Consider the following 20,823-nt stretch of genomic DNA (forward strand, 5'->3'; position numbering starts at 1 on the left):
ACTTCTGTCTTCCACTGCCTCCCACAGTTTTGTCAAACTCATGCTGGTAGCTTCGAGGACACTATCCAACCATCTCATCCTCTGTCGCCTCCTTCTGCTTGTGCCCTCCATCTTTCCCATCATCAGGGTCTTTTCCAGGGAGTCTTCTCTTCTCATGAGGTGGCCAAAGTATTGGAGCCTCAGCTTCAGGATCTGTCCTTCCAGTGAGCACTCGGGGCTGATTTCCTTCAGAATGGATAGGTTTGATCTTCTTGCAGTCCATGGGACTCTCAAGAGTCTCCTCCAGCACCAAATGTCACCCCATATGTCACCCCAACTATCTCAGCAAATTGACTGAGAAGTTGCAGGCCAAAGGGACCTTCTACCACATCTGGTGGCTTTGTGGATCCTCATCTCGGACCATTTCAAGCTCATCACCCAGGTTGACAGGATACCTCAGTCAGTGTGACTAGATCTTTTCGTTGGTGCAAATGAGAGATTGCACAGCAAAGAGCTCGTAAGTCGCCTTTTGACTGCAGCTCAATTTACACTAGCCAAGTTTTGGGAAGATCTCACAGGGCCAACCATTTTATGTTACTATAGTAAAGTCTAGGATATTGTGCTCTCAAGAACAAATGACTTCCAAGCTCAGATTTCTACGTGGACATTACATAATTGGAGAATTTTGCAAGGACGTGGTATGATTTTATCATGACCTTGGATGGCTGTCACACTATGACAATGCTTAAAACTGTATTTGGACTTTGGTACCTACTTACCTTCTTTACTGATGATATGGTCCTTTCTGTCTTTTTAATAGCAATGCATGAGACACCATAGTCCTCCTCCTGCCCTGTTTAAGTATCTTGGGCAAATTTAGTTGTCTGTTCAGGAAAGACTGAGATATCTACAAGGTTTTATGTTTTAAGTATATTTGTAAAACAGAGGAAACTGGAAAAATAAAAGATATCAATAACTGTAAAAACAGCATTTCAATAATGCAAAACCCATCATTTTGCTAACTAATCCGGTATGCATATTGTTTCAATATGCATGTCAAACATCTCAACAACCAATAAAGCCAACAGCTCAAGACAAGAGCAGAGGGGAAATGCATAAATATAAAAATCAATTCTGATTAATCAAGTCCAAAACTGTGTCTCCAAATTCTACCTAAAACAGAATGAAACTGGAAGCTCTGAAAATCTGAAACCGGGAGGAGGCTGATTCCCACAATACTTCCCCCAGATGATGCAATGATATATCCAATGTACAGATTATCATGCAAATTTAAGACTGGGATGTCTATATTATGCTGCAACTTTGAGTGAAATCTAAATTTGTGGGACCAGTTATTATGGTTGTTAAGTCCCTTTGAGTTGCATCCAATAAATTTAATAAATAAAAATAAGCAGGCATATGACTACAGTACCCATGATGCAGTACCCATGATGAATACGGTACCCATACAGTACTTGAGCTAAGTATGCAGGCACGAAAACATCCTGGACCTATAGATCAGGCATCGGCAAACTTGGACATTATTTTGCCTACCCATGGGTTAGTGCAGGCATGGGCAAACTCTCCAGATATTTTGGGACTACAACTCCCATCACCCCTAGCTAACAGGACCAGTGGACAGGGATGCTGGGAATTGTAGTCCCAAAACATCTGGAGGGCCAAATTTGCCTATGCCCACTATAGATGAAGTGAGGGTACTAGTGCTAATGATGCAAGCTGAATTCTGAACAGCACCTGAGACATTTCTGAATATGGCCTGAAAGTCTTTTAAGAGGCCTGTCCACATTTTTGTTTTATTTTTTTATTTTACAATCTTTGAATACAGATCAACTTGCCTCTCTGCAGTAGTGTGAACAGCTTCTGGTCACTTCCCTGTCTTGCCTTCTGCTTTATGGCTTTATTAGCATGCGGTTGTTTCAAAGGACTTATTTAGGAATTCTGGCAGGCTGGCTCCCTTCACTGCTGATGGTTCCTTAAGAGGAAAACGTTGATTGAGGGCAGAGGTATTCTTGGGAGAGAGAGAAGCAGCCTTTGAGTCCAAAATCTAATTGCGGCATTGCCGAAGGGAAGCACAGCCTTCTCTGTAGGACAAAGTCACACGCCGTACTGTACCATAACAGATGGCAAAGAAAGCAATCAGCTTAATCACCGTTTGGAGGAACATCCTTGTCAGCAGAAGGGAGCTGAGGGTTGATGGCTCTGGCTTGATTCTATGAAGTCTAGCAATGTCACTCTTGCAGGTGTGGAATGCACAGAAATAGCAAGATACCAAGGAAGGGTAATTTTGGGAGTGGCAACATAGATGGTGCTCCTTTTGTGGGATGTAACATCACTGTAGCAGTCAAGTACAACATTTCCTGTTTGCCCAGAGTGGACACACAGGGGGATGCTACTCCAGCCAGGAGGACTTCCTGTCACACCTGGTCTGGAGCATCCTCCCTCTGCGTGTGACCAGGAAGATGTGTGTGACCCTGGGAGACCCCATAAAAGGCCTGTCACGCAGCCATCTTCCCTTCTCTTGATGCTGCTCTCTTGATGTTCTTTGGCTGTCTGCTGGCTCTCAGCCAGCAGCACATGGGCTCATTCACCACATGGGATGAACCCACACTCTCTTCTGTAACTACAAGCTAAAGCCTGCCTTCAGGGGTCATGCTGTGAACTGAATGTAAGTAAACTTCTTATTACCTTTAAGTGAAGACTGTTGTGTCTTTATTCTGTTTAAGAGTGGAAGCGCGTGGTGCTGTGGGTTAAACCACAGAGCCTAGGACTTGCCAATCAGAAGGTCAATGGTTCAAATTCCCACGACGGGGTGAGCTCCCATTGCTCGGTCCCTGCTCCTGCCAACATAGCAGTTCAAAAGCACATCAAAGTGCAAGTAGATAAATAGGTACCGCTCCAGCGGGAAGGTAAACAGCGTTTCCGTGCACTGCTCTGGTTCACCAGAAGTAGCTTAGTCATGCTGGCCACATGACCTGGAAGCTGTCCCTCGGCCAATAATGCGAGATGAGCACCGCAACCCCGGAGTCGGTCACGACTGGACCTAATGGTCAGGGGTCCCTTTACCTTTACCTTTAAAGGCGAATTTACCAGGAACAAATCTAATCTGGACCAGCCAGTCTGGATTGCTTAACTCAAGAGATTCTAACGAATCTACCAACTAGCTTCCAGCAATATACAGGGGAATATACTCTGCTACTAGCTCACTAGCGTGAGTGAGGAAGGATAATATTTAATCAATATATCCTCTCCTACTATCCACAACATTCCCACACCTTTGAGATGTAGGTTCTAGTCTTTGTGGTTTAAAATTTTAGACCGTATGGTAGTAGAGGCCATGGGTAGAGGAGATGGTGCAGCTACTGTGGAATGATCTCGCTTGCAGGCTTCCTATGTAACCAAGAGACTGTCTACCAGCTCAACCCAGTATGTTGGCTGAGACCCTATCTGCCTGCATGCTGCCTTGGCAGAGTGGTGCATGCTCTGGATATCTCCCATTTCGACTGCTGCAATGCGCTCTGCATGGGGCTACCTTTGAAGGTGACTTGGAAACTACAACTAATCCAGAATGCAGCTGCCAGACTGGTGACTGGGAGGGGCCATTGAGACCATATAACACTGGTCCTAAAGGATCTTCACTGGCTCGGCCCAGTATACCTGAAGGAGCATCTCCACCCCCATCGTTCAGCCCAGACATTGAGGTCCAGCTCTGAGGGCCTTCTGGCAGTTCCCTCCCTGCGAGAAGTGAAGATACAGGGAACCAGGCAGAGGGCCTTCTCGGTGGTGGCGCCTGCCCTGTGGAATGCTCTCCCACCAGATGTCAAGGAGATAAACAACTACACAACTTTTAGAAGACATCTGAAGGCAGCCCTGTTCAGGGAAGTTTTTAATGGTTGACGTTTTAATATTTTTTGGGACAGCCGCCCAGAGTGGCTGAGTCAATCCAGTCAGATGGGTGACATGTAAATAATAACATTATTATTATATTATTGTTTTTATACGATCTAATCCATCTTCTTAAGAGCAGAAGAAGAACCCTCGCAGTATCCTGTCCTCACAGTGGCCAACTAGATGTCTGTGGGAAACCTGCAAACAGGACCTAAATGTAACAGAGCTTGTTACATTTACTTGTGATTCCCGGCAGCTGGCATTCAGAAGAATACTACCTCCCACACTGGCAGTGGTACAAAGACATTGCGACTAGTAAACACTGATAGCCTTGTCTTCCAGGTTGACCTGGTTTAAAATAGGACCCTATGCTCCTCTGCATCAGGTAACCTTGCTAAGCAAATCAGTCTCTTAAACTTAAGCCAAGAAATAGTATTCTTTATGAAATTGAATATACAGTGGTGCCTCGCAAGACGAAAAGAATCCGTTCTGTGATTCTCTTCGTCTAGCGGTTTTTTTCGTCTTGCGAAGCAAGCCCGTTGAAGGATTAGCGCTGTTAGAGGCTTTTAGAGGCTTTTAGAGGCTTTTAGAGGCTTATCTGCTGATCGGATCAGTTGATAAGCGGCTTAGCGCTATTAGCGCTATTAGCGGCTTATCTGCTGATCGGATCAGCTGATAAGTGGCTTAGCGCTATTAGCGGCTTATCTGCTGATTGGATCAGCTGATAGGCGGCTTAGTGCTATTAGTGGCTTTTAGCTGCTTTTAGTGGCTTATCTGCTGATCGGATCAGCTGATAAGCGGCTTAGCGGCTTAGAAAAAGGGGGGGAGGGAAAAAAACCAGCAGGAACTCGCAAGACATTGTCGTCTTGCGAAGCAAGCCCATAGGCGATTCGTTTTGCAAAGCACCTCCAAAACGGAAAACTCTTTCGTCTAGCGTGTTTTCCGTCTTGCGAGGCATTCGTCTTGCGGGGCACCACTGTATGTATCAAGGCTTTGAGATTAGACCATTGAAGAAGCCTGGAAACTACCTTGGGAGGGGGCTACCTGCAAGCCCCAGTAAAAGGGGGTGAACAGCGGCCTTACTTGGACTGCCAGGGCGAAACAGGTGCAAAACACCGGCACCCTGCCTCTACAGCTTCACTAGCATCTCTCAATACAGTGGTACCTCAGGTTAAGTACTTAATTGGTTCCGGAAGTCAGCTCTTAACCTGAAGCGTTCTTAACCTGAAGCGGACTTTCCCCACTGAAAGTAATGGAAAGTGGATTGATCCGTTCCAGACACTGAAAAACACTCCTAAAACAGCAATTTAACACGAATTTTACTTTTTCACGAGACCATTGATCTATAAAATGAAGGCAATAATCAATGTACTGTACTATAAAATAAATAAGACAGTATTTTAGATGAAAAAACAACAACATTTATTTCTTTTCTTATGTGCACTCATTGCTTGGATGGGGGCTGAGGGTCCTCTTCCACAATCACAACTGGCTTGGCTCCTGGCATTCGCGGAGGCCTCAGAGTGCTCCCACGGCTGGAGCCCAGTTGCGGAGCCTCTGCAGGCCCCGCAGACATCGGGGCTTGGCTCCTGGCATTCGCGGAGCCCTGCTGGCACCACGGATGTCCAGGTTTGCCTCCAGGCAGCAGCGAGGCCTCCAAGAGCTCAGGCAACTTACTTCCGGGTTACAATCATTTGTAACCCCCCAAAAAAATTAAGTTGAAGCATTCATAACCCGAGGTACCACTGTATTGTGAACAACACCAAACTTTCCCTTTGTTGGTATCTTCATGAACTTACCTAAAAAGATAAAGAAAACAAAAGGCTGAATTAAGCATTTGAAAAATCCATTGTAACCTGACATTATAAGTTCACCTTAAGTTGGGTAGTTCATAAGTCTCTGTGGCTTTACACTTTATTTTTCTCAGAAGATTGATAAAGAATGTATAATTATTTTGGTAATTATTGTTTGTATATTAGCCTCCAATCAGTGGCGTAGCGTGGGGGGTGCAAGGGGGGCCGGCTGCACCGGGCACAACATCTGGGGGGGCGCGCGCTCGCTGCCTCTGGAGTCGCCGAAGAGCCTCGGGCACAGGCTGTAGCAGAGCCGCATGTCTCGCGGAACCGACGAGCTGTGCGCACGTCCGGGCTGAAGGCGTCTGGCAGGCAGCGGCTCTCAGCGCTCATCGCGGTCCCCGCACGTCAGGGCCGCGGAGGACGCGCCAGGCAGCCCCTCCTCAGAGCCCCGCCTCCGCCGCTGCTGCTGCAGCTGCTGGGTCATGTTGCATTTTCCTCGCCTCTCTGCCCCCCTCCTCCTCTGGGCAAGTGGCATCGTTTGGGCGGCAGCGCCAGCGGCAACTCGCCTCAGATCACCTGACGCGGCAGGTTAGGGGTTGGAGGGGCGCAAATTACTTGCCTTGCCCCGGGTGCTGACAACTCACGCTACGCCGCTGCCTCCAATGTGTTGCAAGAGTCGTACTACTTCTATCATTTTTCTAGCCTCTGCATCAGGTGGCAGGGACGCTGAAGGTTGCAAAATGGAATATAACTGCTTAGCTGGTGATCATTAGCACTGTAAAGAAGGGAAACGTACATTCAGTGTGAAAACGGCATGCAGTGTTTACAGAGTAAAACAAAAAAGCAAACAACATAATCATGCAATAATGGCTGCCTTGTGTTAGATAAGGCAGTCGCCGGAATACCAAACCGCAATTTTGTGTTGTAAATATACTTCTAATCTCTCTTCAGTGCCGATGCAAAGGGAGTTAGCATAGGAGTTACATATTAATCCCTAGTCTCTCCCCTTTCCCCCCACAAAAAAGGAAAGAAAGAAAACTCTCTGCAAGGAAAAATCTAGCTTTTCAAGGAGAAAGGTTCAAGGTCTACTGTTGTTCTAGTTTTGAACAAGCAGGGCATTTGTTATTGTTTGAGCAGGAGGGGGATGGAAAAAGGATAGGGAATGAGCACGTCAGCTGAGCAAGTTACAACACCTGGCTGATCACTGCTGGAAACAGAATGCTAGTCTGTAAACCCTTGATTCAAGAAAACACCTCTTAAAACCATGGAGAGACCTGGTCTCAACAGAGACATTGGATTCTTATCTCATTATACATGACTAAGCCATTTCTCACCTTCTCACCCCTTGCCTTTTCCTGCAAGACCTATTACAGTCGTTAAGAGTCGTCAACAGGCTCATCTCAGCTATCTGCCAATCTCCCATTCCCACCACCCTTCTGAGTAATACCCCTCCCCACCTTCTCACTATATAGAAGGATCTGGCAACTTCTGTTTCAGTGTATCTGAAGAAGTGTGCATGCACACGAAAGCTCATACCAAGAACTAACTTAGTTGGTCTTTAAGGTGCTACTGGAAGGAATTTTTTTATTTTGACTATGGCAGACCAACACGGCTACCTATCTGTAACTGACACCTCTTTATGTCATCGCATCAAGTATGCTGCCATAGCCTAATGTGTTGGGATGAAATGGCAATCAAAACAGCTAATGCTTGCATCTCTCAGCCACCTGCAAATATGTCTTCTGTGTCTGGGTGGACGGAAGAAAAATCTCTTCTCCAATCTTTAGACTGAATTTGGGGACAGCAGGGTTTTGAAAGCATGCTCAAAGGACATTTTCACCAGTTGCACAAGGTTTTATGTAATGCATTCTTTGATGAAATACCAGAGGTTGCATCTGTATGGGCAATGGTTTTGAAGAAGCACTTCCTTTTATCTGTTTCTGCTGGCTTTTGAAGGCACACCTTGAGCACTTGACCCTGAATCTCCTGCTTTAATTGCTGTGCGGTTTTAAATATGACTCAGTCCATGATTGAATTATGTATGTTTGAGTGTTCATGCTTTGATGGGATCGTTTTATTCTGTATTTTTAGAGCTGTGTTTTTTATTCTGTATGGTTAGAGCTGAGTGCCCTGAGTGCTCACTGGAAGGACAGATCGTGAAGCTGAGGCTCCAATACTTTGGCCACCTCATGAGAAGAGAAGACTCCCTGGAAAAGACCCTGATGTTGGGAAAGATGGAGGGCACAAGGAGAAGGGGACGACAGAGGACGAGATGGTGGGACAGTGTTCTCAAAGGTACCAGCATGAGTTTGACCAAACTGCGGGAGGCAGTGGAAGACAGGAGGGCCTGGCGTGCTCTGGTCCATGGGGTCACGAAGAGTCTGACATGACTAAACAACAACAATGGTTAGAGCGTGGTGCTGATAACCTCAAGGTCGCTGGTTTGATTCCCATATGGGACAATTGAGACACAAGATTTACCCACGCTGGAAGAATGGCAGATGAAGGTGATCGATTACATGGAATTGGCGAAAATGACTGGCAGAATCCGAGACCAGGGAGAGGAGTCGGTGAAAGAAGACTGGAAGAAATTCAAAGGCTATTTACAGAAATATAGTAAAATTAATGAATGTTAGAAGGATGTTGGATAGAAAATAAGTGGTTTCCTGCTGTAATGCTTTAAGAGCTATGAAAAAAAAAGGTTTAATGGGTAAAAGCTTGATGGTAAGGATTTGCTGAACTAAAAAGTTGAACTGGAATACAAAACTGGTACGAGGAGGTCTGGGGAAATAAGCGTAAGGAAGATATGTTATGAAAATTAATGGGGTTTTAACTGTTTTTATTTTGTATGTTTTTTATTTTTCACTTTTCCTGTTATATTTTAAAAAACTTTAATAAAATATTTAAATAAATAAATAAATAAATAAAAGACAATTGCAGATTTATGCATTATCCTTTTAACACCCCCCTCCTTTTTTGCAAATTTTGTGAAAGGTGCTCCAGGAGTGTAAGCTACATGTCCATGGAAGAGCTTCTGCTGAATGCACAGAAGGCAGGATCCTTCCCTTTGCCCTTTATTTACATGTCCAGGAAATTTAATTAATGAAGGTGAAAACAAGACTGCAGCAAAACAACCAAACAGTTATTATCTTTACAAAAACCCACTTTTTTTACGGTTTGGGAAAGCTTGTTTGCCTCCATGCAAAGGATTCTCAAACTCAACCTGAAAAATGTTGTGTTCAAACAAACATGTGCCATTTTCTTTCAAATTCAGCCCCCTCCCCTTAAACACAGAGAATAAATTGCCATCCGTTAAACAGCTGCTGAGAAAGACCTCAGGGCTGAAACAAATTTGGCACTTGGCATGGATTCTCCCCCCCCCTTTAATGAGCATGTATTAATTTTCACCCAATTTACTCCGATTAATGGAAGCATTTATGCTGAAGTGTCTAATGATGTGGGCAAAAGTATATCTGTGTGTGTGTGTTAATTATACATTAAAATGACAACAGTGCTTAATGATACATTTCTGAAGCACAATTCAGCTGCAATGAAATAATACTAATAAGCAATAGTAATAAAAAATAATAATTTAAAAGTGCATTTCTTCTTTGGAAAAGGAATCTTCTAGAGTTATAGCCAGCCAGCCTCACCCTGAAAGAAGAATATGCAGTTTGTTCAAAACAGCAGTTTTCAGAGAGTGTTACGTCGCTCTACGTGGGGCTGCCCTTGAGACTGACCCAGAAACTCCAGCGGGTGCAGAATGCTGCAGCGAGACTCCTTACGAGGTCTTCGCTGCGAGATCACATTCACCCGGTGCTATACCAGCTGCACTGGCTCCCAGTGGAGTACAGGATCAGGTTTAAGGTGCTAGTTTTAACCTTTAAAGCCCTATATGGCCTAGGACCCTCGTACCTATGGGACCGCCTCTCCTGGTATGCCCCACAGAGAAACTTACGGTCTTCAAATAAAAACATCTTGAAGGTCCCAGGCCACAGAGAAGTTAGGCTGGCCTCAACTAGAGCCAGGGCTTTTTCGGCTGTGGCTCCGATCTGGTGGAACGCTCTGTCACAAGAGACCAGGGCCCTGCGGGACTTGACATCTTTCCGCAGGGCCTGCAAGACAGAGCTGTTCCACCAGGCCTTTGGCCAGGGCACAGCCTGACTCCCTCCCTCGGCAATCTTCGTGGAGCTCTGGCCCAATGGTTGCCAGTGGCTTGAATTAATTAATTTTATCATGAATGATTTTAGAGTGTTGTTTATGCTGTACTTTTGTACTGTTTTATTGTTGTTAGCCGCCCTGAGCCTGGCTTCGGCTGGGGAGGGCGGGATATAAATAAAAATTATTATTATTATTATTATTATTATTATTATTATTATTATCCTTTTCTGATTTACATATCTGTGCCATTTTGTAAGAAAAATAAATGAGCAGCTCAAGTTCAGAGTTGTGGGGTTCAGGGGGACTCTTTGATGGGGCCACATGCTCTGTGGCAGAGCACATACTTTTCACGCCAAAATTGTTCTTACCTCTGCCAGTGCTTTTAATTGTTGCAATTTTTACATATGAGGTTATGGGGTTGTTTTTAATGGCTGACATTCTCATTGTGAAACCTCTTGTATGGGAAGTGATTCACACATGAGAATAAAATAAATTTGGGATATATTCTGAACTCCTCAAACTGGTTTCAATTACAGCACTTGAATAATTTTTGTAACGCTTTTCAACCTCTTGAAATGCCTAATTTTGACCTTTGAAACCAGTGTATCTGAATAACTCCCACCAAAATCCAGATTGTGACATTTTTATTTATTGATTTTTCACACGCCCTTCATTTAAAGTCCTTTATTCTGCCAGGTTTTCTCCTTCTGGTATTTAATGCAATGCAAAACGGAATGCTAATTAGGGCCAAGGTTATTAGCATCAGTCAATTAACAGTCCAGAAGCTTTGTGGAGCAATGAATGACTTTTCTGTGTGCTTCTAATTAATGTGTTTATGTCTTTAGAATGGCTTTCTATTTTTAAATAGTTTGGAGACATTAGACTGCAATCCCAACCCCACTTACCTGGGAGTAAGCCCCATTGAATCCCATCGGAATTACTTCTAAGTAAATGTGAGTAGGGTTGTGTGATGTTAGACTTGAGAATTAACCCACACATTTTAGATAAATTTGGGGGACAATGTGGCCAAGCAGCTTATTTTAGTTGGGAAAGTGAAACACATGCTTAAATCTCCAGCAATGGGATCAATCAGTTCTGAAAGTAGTAGGGGCACGACATTTTAATCAAGAAGAAATCCTTTGAATATAGACTTTTGTCTTGGCAAGTTGACTTTAGGTCCCAAATTCCACTTGCACACTGGATAATACCTGTTGACTTGAGATCTGCAAAAACAGGTCAACGTGGGTTGCAAACAAATGTGGCATATAGAGAAGCTGTTGACTGTTGACTTCAGCAGTTAGCCTGCTGAAAAATCAGTACCATGGACAGCAGCACAAATCTTCTGGCAGCTTGCAATGACTAGCCATGTGCAAAACTCTTTTGCACGAAAGATACTGGGTCTCCCCAAGGGCTCGGTTGCTGCACAGTTAAGAACAGAACTGGGCCTCCCCTCCATTGTTGCGAGAGCCCACATTAGAATTATTAGTTTTTATTGTAAATTAATCAATGCCCCAGGTTCCCTACTAGGCAGGCAAGCCTTTTTAACTTGTTCTCTTAGCAATAAATGTTAGGATATTTCCGTTCCACCTTAAAAGGGAGCAGGCTTTGTGAGTCACAGAGTCTGCGCATGTCCTGTTCCCAGGGTGTTTATGTTTGCTGTTCCTTTCGTTTTCTCAGTCGGTCAGAGACGCTGGCTCAGAACGGTCATGTTTTCTTTTGTTCTGTTCAACGCTAAATAAAGTCTGTAGAATATGCTCTTCTGCGGTGCAAGCTTTCTGGCTGTGTTTTTCTGCTGAAAGAAGGTGCACCAGCCTAGGAATGTGGCTTTGTGCCCCTAATTGCTGATACTGCATAACTGCGTGACTACGGGAGGCCGATGGATCGTCCGGCAGCCGGCTTGGGGGCTCAGATGGACGTTATCTCCCTGGCAGTATCCCAGCAACAAATGGTCCAAGGCCATGGAGACTATTACTGCACACTACTCCCTCCCTGATTTCGACACGCTGTCATCTTGGGACCAACATAAAATCCGGGCCTGGATTCTTACAAGAGACGAGGCCATGGACCAGGCACAGTCCTCCACATCCCGCCTCTCCATGTGGCTCCCTAAAGTGAAAGTGGTAAGATCACTTGCCAACTACTTGATAGACCTGACGGAGCCCAATTTGAGAAGAGCGTTTACTATGGCCCGTTTCCATTCTATACCCACGGCCTTCCTGCAGGGGATTTACTCTAAGACCCCTATTACTCAGCGCCTATGTCCATGCACAATGAATGAAGTAGAGCCATGGGTAGGCAAACTAAGGCCCAGGTGCTGGATCTGGCCCAATCGCCTTCTAAATCTGGCCCGCGGACGGTCCGGGAATCAGCGTATTTTTACACGAGGAGAATGTGTCCTTTTATTTAAAATGCATCTCTGGGTTATTTGTGGGGCCTAGGAATTTGTTCATTTTTCTTTTTTCCCCTCTTTCAAAATATAGTCCAGCCCCCCACAAGGTCTGAGGGACAGCCCCCTGCTGAAAAAGTTTGCTGACCCCTGGTTCCTTCTGCCACCCATAAACCATTGAACCAAACGTGTCAGTCAAAAGGATGTATGAAGCTGTGCTGTGAAGTGGCCAAGTCCTGGTTTTTGCCTGCAGCAGTTAAAGCGACACACCCATGTCTGATCTGTACCGTGTTGCTCCAGTCTTGCTCCAATCTTAAAGCGGGGGGCTTGGGAGAGGAAGACTCACAAAGCCCGCTCCTCCCTTTTGAGATCAAAGGAAATGGGAGTTGGGGAGTTGGGTGGCCCCACCTACGTGTCAAATTTGACCCAAGACACAGATCCAGATGGATCTGTCTCGAGGAGCTGAAAAGTTTTCCCAACTCTGTTGTAATATCTTGCAGGTACTCCCTCTCCGTCAACCCCCCCCCCCAGCATCTACTGCCTGAGGAGGCCACTTCACTGCCACATGGTAGGGCTGGAACTGTTCTTTTATCCATCTTTTGATCATCATGGCTGCGGTTTTTAGAGTCTAATTCTGGCGGTGTCTTTTGTAATAATACTTCATTCAAGTACACTGGCAAGAATCTGCACGTGCTTCTTTTTTGCGCTGTAGATTTGGGAAGCCATAAGAACAGTTGGGACGCGGGTGGCGCTGTGGGTTAAACCACAGAGCCTAGGACTTGCCAATCAGAAGGTCGGCGGTTCGAATCCCTGCAGCGGGGTGAGCTCTCGTTGCTCGGTCCCTGCTCCTGCCAACCTAGCAGTTCGAAAGCACGTCAAAGTGCAAGTAGATAAATAGGTACCACTCCAGCGGGAAGGTAAACGGCATTTCCGTGTGCTGCTCTGGTTCACCAGAAGTGGCTTAGTCATGCTGGCCACATGACCTGGAAGCTGTACACCGGCTCCCTTGGCCAATAAAGCGAGATGAGCGCCGCAACCCCAGAGTTGGCCACGACTGGACCTAATGGTCAGGGGTCCCTTTACCTTTACCTTTAAGAACAGTAGAAGAGCACTACTGAATAAGGCCAAGGCATTTCTAGTTGTAGAATTGTAGAGCTGGAAGGGACTCCAGGGGTCATCAACTCTAACCCCCTGCAATGCAGGAATGTGCAGCTGCTCTATGCAGGGATCAAACTGGCAACCTTGCCATTATCAGCACCATGCTCAAACCAACTGAGCTATGCAGGCCATCACTCTGTTCTCACAGTGGCCAACCAAATGTCTGCAAAAAGAACCAGAGCACAACATCACTTTCCCCACTTGTAATTTCTAGCATCTGGCATGCAGAGGCATCGTGCTATGGACAGTGCAGGGAGAACATAGACATTCTGGCAGAGAAGAAGAAGAGTAATTTTGGATTTGATATCCCGCTTTATCACTACCCTAAGGAGTCTCAAAGCGGCTAACAATCTCCTTTCCCTTCCTTCCCCACAACAAACACTCTGTGAGGTGAATGGGTATAGTAGCTGTGAGTAGTATGACTAGCCCAAGGTCACCCATCAGCTGCATGTGGAGGAGCGGGGAAGCGAACCCGGTTCACCAGATTACAAGTCCACCGCTCTTAACTACTACACCACTCTGGCTAGCCTTCTCCTGCACGCATTTTAAAAAGGCCCAAGTTGCTGGTCATCACTATATCAGCAAGTGTAATGGATTAGCTATGTGTTGTGTGAACAAATGCTTCCTTTGTTTGTTTGAGGTTGAATCCTGACAAAGCAGAAGTACTGTTTTAGGGGGACAGGGGGCGGGCAGGGGTGGAGGACTCCCTGGTCCTGAATGAGGTAACTGTGCCCCTGAAGGTGCGCAGCCTGGGAGTCATTTTGGACTCACAGCTGTCCATGGAGGTGCAGGTCAATTCTGTGTCCAGGGCAGCTGTCAACCAGCTCCATCTGGCACACAGGCTGAGACCCTACCTGCCCGCAGACTGTCTCATCAGATTGGTGCATGTTCTAGTTATCTCCCGCTTGGACTACTGCAATGCGCTCTATGTGGGGCTACCTTTGAAGGTGACCCAGAAACTACAATTAATCCAGAATGCGGCAGCTCGACAGGTGACTGAGGGTGGCTGCCGAGACCATATAACACTAGTCCTGAAAGACCTACATTGGCTCCCAGTACGTTTCCAAGCACAATTCAAAATGTTGGTGCTGGCCTTTAAAGTCCTAAATGGCCTTGGCCCAGTATACGCAGATAAGTGTCTCCACCCCCATCGTTCTGCCCAGACATCGAGGCATAGCTGTCAACATTTCCCTTTTTTTAAGGGAAATTCTCTTATTCCTAATAGGATTCCTCACAAGAAAAGGGAAAAGTTGACAGCTATGCATTGAGGTCCAGCTCTGAGGGCCTTCTGGTGGTTAGAAGTTCCTTCCATAGTGATCTCTTCCCCTCGTTTGGGTCCTATTGACAGAGCAATCTCCTGGAACTAAAAAGGAATGGAATGTAAAGAATCCATTTAGTGTCAATTCTGACTTGGTCGTTTTCCTCTACTGCTGCTGCAACATATTAAGAAATCCTGCAACAGCACAGCATTAACCTTTACCTGGGGAGTATTTCATTCACTCTCCCTTAGCTGATGTCTTCAGCAAACAGGTCACGAACCAGGGAACTACTCTTGTTAATGGAACCAGCCTTCATTGATGTCATGATTAATACGAGCTGGCTATTTATGCAAATGCAGACTCTACTCGTCTGCCAACAGATTTCAAGTGAGAAGTGGGAAAGGTTTGTGTGTGTGTGTGTGTGTTGACTTGAGTTAATTTGCTCCCCTCCTTACACTTTGAGTGAGAGGGGGCAAACTTCAGGAAGGATATCCAAGTAATTCTTTAAGGAAAGTGTAAGGCCAATAAAGCGAGATGAGAACTGCAACCCCAGAGTCGGCCACTTACTTTTACCATAGGGACGCGGGTGGCGCTGTGGGTTAAACCACAGAGCCTAGGACTTGCCGATCAGGAGGTTGGCGGTTTGAATCCCCGCGATGGGGTGAGCTCCCGTTGCTCGGTCCCTGCTCCTGCTAACCTAGCAGTTCGAAAGCACGTCAAAGTGCAAGTAGATAAATAGGTACCACTCCGGCGGGAAGGTAAACGGCGTTTCCGTGCGCTGCTTTGGTTCGCCAGAAGCGGCTTAGTCATGCTGGCCACATGCTCAGCCAATAAAGCGAGATGAGCGCCGCAACCCCAGAGTCGGCCACGACTGGACCTAATGGTCAGGGGTACCTTTACCTTTAAGTCTCTGAAACACGACTGAACCGGTAGTGGAAAAAATCCCTTCCTGGCACGAAGTTGCAACAATGTCATGTGCTTAGGTGATTTTGCACTCTGGGCTTAATGAAGAAGAAGAAGAGTTTGGATTTGATATCCCGCTTTATCACTACCCAAAGGAGTCTCAAAGCGGCTAACAATCTCCTTTTCCCTTCCTCCCCCATAACAAACCCTCTGTGAGGTGAGTGGGGCTGAGAGACTTCACAGAAGTGTGACTGGCCCAAGGTCACCCAGCAGCTGCATGTGGAGGAGCGGAGACACGAACCTGGTTTACCAGATTATGAGACTACCGCTCTTAACCACTACACCACACTGGCTCTCATGCTGAATGATGCTGAATACCCGTTGATCGGAATGGCAATGGGGGAGAGAGAGCAGTTGTGGTTGAATCCTGTTTGCTGGCTTCCCATAGGCACCTGTTGGTCCACAATGAGGATGTTGCCTGTGGCCTCCCACCTCAAACGAACCTTAACAATTTCCAAGCACCATTCAAAGTGTTGGTGCTGACCTTTAAAGCCCTAAACGGCCTTTGCCCAGTATACCTGAAGGAGCGTCTCCACCCCCATCGTTTTGACCTCTAAAGCCTTAAACGGCTCAGGACTGCAATACCTCAAGGACCACCACTTTCCATATGAACCTACCCGGACCTTGAGATCATATTCTGGGGTCCTTCTTTGTGTGCCTCCTCCTTGAGAAATCCAGAAAGGACAGAAAGGACTGTAAACTTTTCCAGTATGCAATAACAGCGGCAAGAATATTATTGGCCCAGAGATGGAAACAGGAACAAGCGCCTACTTTGGTGGAGTGGAGAATGAAGCTGATGGACTACGCAGAACTTGATAAAATGACAGGGAAGATCAGATACCAACGAGATCAAAAGTATATCGAGGACTGGGGGAAATTTGTTGAAGATTGGGGAGGTTTAAGTGATAATGAAATAACGTTTGCGGCATTTAAAGAAGCTCTGTAAAAATCTAAAGAAATATTGTAAGAAAGGAAAACAGGTGTGGACAGGTTTGTCAAAAGGCAATATGAAATGTAGGAAATGTGTAACTAAAAAGTTTAATTCGGATGATTGTCAGAATGGCTGATGGAAGTCCAAAAAAGGAGAAAATTTGTAAAGTGGAAATGTTTGTCTATTTTTTCTTTTGCTGAAAATTAATAATTTTTTTTTTATATATAAAAAGAGAAATCCGGAGGGTGGCAACATGAGAACAGGTCTTCTCAGCAGTGGCTCCCCATCTGTGGAATGCTCTCCCCAGGGAAGTTCGCCTGGTGCCTTCATTATGTACCTTTACATCCTATGCCCTTTTAAAATGTGTTTTTTGTGGGGGGTTATTGGGTTGCTGTTTTTATTTTTATTATGTACTTGGTGGTTTTATATCTTGATTTTATTCTGTGAACTACCCTGAGACCTCCAGGTACAGGCAGATGAAGATGATGGACTATATGGAACTTGCCGAACTGACTGGGAAACTCTGAGACCAGAGAGAAGAGATGGTGGAAGAAGTTTGGAAGAAGTTTAAGGAATATTTGAAAAAATATGTTAATATTTAAATCTTAGAATAGCTTTGGAAGTGGATGCAGGCTGTAGGGTTAGAAGTAGAAGATAGTGTATTTTAAAATAGTATTATTTGTAAGTAATAAAATTTTTATGGTTAAAGTAAGTGTGATAAAAAAATGGTTAGAAATTATGATATATGTAACTGCTAAAGATGAGGTAAAATGAAAATCAGATAGGGGGGACTTGGGGAAGCCCACCTAACAATGTTTAGAAAAAATAAGGACAAGACAAGAATTTGTTTGTATTGTTTGTTTTTCTGTTTGTGTTGTTTATTTGTATTATAAAATGAATAATTTTTTTTTTGGGGGGGGGGGAGAGACCTCCGGGTACAGGGCAGTATTTAAATTCAATAAATTCAATCATCATCATCATCATCATCATCTTCATCATCTGTATGCAACCTAAACCATGTAGTGGCTATAAACATTCCAGGGACATTTTCTCAGGCAGACAACAGTCTCGTCCACCAAGAGAATCTAGTTACAAGTTTTCAAGTCTTTGCGCTCAACTTATATTATATATTTTTCCTGCATGCGAATCCAGGACTTTGCTTTGTGAGGCTGTTGGAACTCTCCTTGTCCTGACATAATTTTTCATTTATTAAAATAGCATTCTCCGTTTCTGAGTGAGCAACAGTAACAGAAACAAGGGGGGGGGGGGGAGGAACATCGCCTTCCATTGTTACGCTGATTTAACTGTTGCAGTGCCAATCTAAGCGAAGTGTATTTGCTTTCCTATCTATGGTTTATAGTAGCTAGAAAAAGCAGAGGCAAATCAACATTTGCACATCTTGATATGAAAACCATCTTTGCATATAGATCTATGAGCCTTAAGAGAAAAAAACAAATGCAGAATGGGGGGTACGCCACACGCTCTTACCATATCACTACATCTGTTTCCTTCCTTATACTATGCCTTCCTGAAATGGTTGCCAACTTACTTACTGGTACCTGCTCCTGTGCCTTTAACAGCATCTTGATCTCCACGTATTCACAGGTGTGTGTGTGTGTGTGTGTCTTTATTTCATGCCCCCAAAAGCTTCATTGGCAGATTTCTGCACACAAAGTGCTGTTAAAGGCACATGCAGAAATGAGTCTATTTTATCCTGCTCACTTGACAACCTTACTCAGCTGGTTGATATAACAATGTCTGTAGCTTTAGATTGTAAGACTGATGGTAAAGGTTGTTGGTTTATGGTTTTTTTAAATGCTCTTTAAGCTGCTCTGGGTGCCTTTTTTGCTGAAGAGAGGAGTAAAAAAGCTTTAAATGGGTCATCATCGCACATCCCTGACCACAGATCAAGCTGCCTCAAATTGATTGTCACTAGAAGCAAGAGACATCTGTAGAGTCATACAGATTCTCCATCTCTGCCTTACAACCATCTTGTAAGATCATACAGTCATAGAACTGTGTCCCAACTAAAGAAGATTGGCAAGTTATCTTAATGGAATATGCTGAAATGGCAAAACTGACAATGAAACTAAGAGGAAGAGACGACAATGAATTTAAAGAAGAATGGAAGACATTTATTGCATATATACAGAAGCATTGCATACACCTTAATAGATTAGCAGGGTTTTAGAACTACCGGTACTTGTAATTTTGTTATGAATGGATAATAAGTAATTTAAATAGGTTTTAAACTGAACAATGGATATGTGGTATATTGATAAGTAATGGAACCAAGGAAGGGACTAGAGGGAAGTCAATTTGTTTTATTTTGTTTTTGTTTTTTACTTTTTGTTATCTTTGGAAAACCAAAAAATTGTTATTAAAAATGTGGGATGTGAAACACAAGAGCAGTCAAGCACAACAACCCTAGAGTGGACATAAAACGGGATGTCTGGACCAGCCAGTTGGAACTTCCTGTTTCTCCTAGGCTGGGACAGACTTCCTCTGCATGTGACTAGAGGTGGGTGAGACCCCACCTGCCCAGGTAACGAAAGAGCAGGAATGGTCAGTCATTTCTCTCTCTCTGACCACATTCGTTGAAGAAGCAACACCTGCTTAGCCTAAGATGCTCTCTTGGCTTGCCAAGAAAGGACAAAGGGACTGTCTCCTTATGGGATAGTTTCCAGGTGTATATTACTTTTGTAACTTAAGTCTGGCTTCTGGGATCCATCTGTGAACAAAATGTGAGTGAGTAAACTCTTTTTATACTTTTATAGAAGACTTTGTCATGTGTACTTTTTTATGAGGGACTAAAGGGGAAATTACCAAGGAAACTCATTTTAGAAACTCATTTGTGTTTCTATTTTTGGTCCGTTTAGGTTTTCTGTTGTTTGTTCTTGTTTTTGTTTTCTTTTTTCCTCTTTTTTATGTACGGTTGTTTTGTTTTTCTGTTTGCTTATGAAAATTAATCAAAAGAATCTAAAAAAAATAATAATAGAGAGGCTTTAGCGAGCCTGAGCAAACGCATCTGCTGTGCAAGTTTAAAAATGGGAATGTTACACTGCTAAATTGTAGAACTTGTTAATGCAAGTTGGAAAGGATATAATCAAACAATATATCCTGTCCTGCATCCCTGAAGATTCCCACAAAAAAGAAAAAATCATAGAACTGTAGAGGTAGAAGAGTCCCTGAGGATCATCTAGTCCAACCCCCTACACTGCAGGAATCTGCACCTGTCCCAAAATGCAGGAGCGAACCTTGGCATTATCAGCACCATGCTCTAACTGACTGACCAGTCCTCACTATTGCTACCCCCTCCCACATATTGCAGATGGGGAAGGGGGAGGGAGAGATGTTCACCTTAGGCTACTCAGTGAATTTATGGCAGAAGCGAGATTCGAACCTGGGACTGATTTTCAGCTGTGAGCCTGCTGGATCTGCCCAATGGCCTATCTAGTCCAGGATCCTGTTCTCACAATGGCCGACCCATGGCAAAAGCCCTCAAGCAGGATTCAAGCACAAGAGGCCTCTCTCCTCCCGAGGTTCCCATCTTTTCCTCCTAAACTGCCCACGCAAACAAATGTCTTTCTTTCCATTTTCAGGTTGCAATTTGCAAGTACAAGATCGGCTTTTTGAGAGAGGCTTGGAAGGCACAATGTGATGGGAAGAGCGGTAAGAAAGCTCAAAGAACCCATTGCATGGTTTTTGCATCCATCCAAGCCCATCGACCTCAGAAAGTCCTTTTCTGCTGCTCAGTCCGGCAGCATCTCAGCTGCGGCTTAAGTGGATGATAGTTGAATACCTCGTTCCCCTTGAGAGATCAATGCATCGCAGCAGAGTAGATTCAAAGAGTGAGAAATGGGAGGTTGGGAAAGTCAGCGGGGAAATGTCTCTCTTTAAGGCTGCTGTGATGGTTTGAATAAAAATTGGCCTGGCGCTAAGAAGGTTTGATGTCTCTGTTTATCCCCCCCGCAGATGAAACGCAAAAGGCCCAATATGGCTTTATTTTGCTTAATGCTGGTGACCGCGGACAGCGCTTAGTTCTGATTCAGTTTATTCCCCCTTGATGCAATTATGGTTCAGAGGAAAGGGCACAGCTGGTTCCTGCTATTGCAACATGTGGCTGACTTCTCCTTTGGAAATAGCAGCCTGAGCCTAGCTAAAAATTGTCCTTTTCTTAAAAAACACACAAAAAAACACACACAAGCCCCATTTTATTTCATAACCAAGCTGATGAAATGAATGCACAGGGCAACATGATTTCTATTTACGTGTAGGATGCAG

The sequence above is a fragment of the Podarcis liolepis genome, assembly GCF_965112155.1.
Source record: "Podarcis liolepis genome assembly, chromosome: 12".
NCBI lineage: Eukaryota > Metazoa > Chordata > Lepidosauria > Squamata > Lacertidae > Podarcis > Podarcis liolepis.